The sequence below is a fragment of the Magnolia sinica genome, chromosome 4 (assembly GCF_029962835.1).
Source record: "Magnolia sinica isolate HGM2019 chromosome 4, MsV1, whole genome shotgun sequence".
In the NCBI taxonomy this organism is placed as follows: domain Eukaryota; kingdom Viridiplantae; phylum Streptophyta; class Magnoliopsida; order Magnoliales; family Magnoliaceae; genus Magnolia; species Magnolia sinica.
This window is the reverse complement of record NC_080576.1, coordinates 4369591-4370482: the sequence shown is the minus strand read 5'-3', so window position 1 is coordinate 4370482 and position 892 is coordinate 4369591. Positions and strand designations below refer to the sequence as shown.

Sequence of the window (892 nt, the reverse complement as noted above, 5' to 3'; positions counted from 1 at the left end):
ACTAAGATTGTACGTATTAGAGGTCGGTCCATTGAAAGGTCTTTGATAATTATTTACAGTATTGGATTGTTCATTCAACACTTCTCGAAAGGCGGGTATCGTAGGACAATTTTCAGTTGTATGAATGTTGCAATCACAGATGCCGCAAACACTTTCATTAACCTTATCCTTCTTTCCTTCTATGGCCTCAAATTTTCTTATGAGCATAGTCACTTTATACTTGAGATCATCCTCTTCTTTCAAGAGATACAATCCACCTTTCTTCTTAGATTGAGTGGGCTTAGACGTGGTGTTCAATTTTGGGTAATAGTCCCATGATTGTATTTTTTCAGTAAGACTATCGAGGTAATCCCATACCTCGTCGACATTTTTATTAATAAATTCTCATTACACATTGTCTCGACCATTTGGCGCATGGAAGATCTCATTCCATCATAGAAAAAATTTGTAATGCGCTACGTTTCAAAGCCGTGTTATGGGCATGAACTGACCAAATCCTTAAACCTTTCCCAACATTGGTAAAATGTTTCATCCTCCTTTTGGGTGAAGTTCATGATTACTTTTTTAAGGGTAATCTTTTTATGATGTGAAAAAAATTTCTTTATAAATTCCCTCTGTATATCATTCCATATGTCAATGGATCTAGGACGCAGTGAATGTAACCACGTCTTAGCCTTCTCCTTTAAGGAAAAAGGAAAGAGTTTCAGCCTGACTGTATCCTCAGCACATTTTGAAAATATAAAATGGCTATAATTTCATCAAACTCTTTCAAATGTAGATATGGTTCTTCAGATTCAAGCCCATGGAACTTAGGAAGGAGTTGGATAACCCCTGGCTTGATGTCCATATGTCCTGTATTTTCAGAAAAAATCATGCATGAGGGCGTACTCAC

At 36.7% G+C, this 892-nt stretch overlaps 1 non-coding gene across 1 annotated transcript; it reads left to right on the top strand.

Annotated features, from left to right (window-relative positions):
- Positions 1-465: 465 nt before the first annotated feature.
- On the top strand, positions 466-572 carry LOC131244923 (small nucleolar RNA R71). Its single transcript, XR_009170691.1, has one exon. It is a non-coding gene; the product is annotated as a small nucleolar RNA R71 (small nucleolar RNA).
- Positions 573-892: the final 320 nt, after the last annotated feature.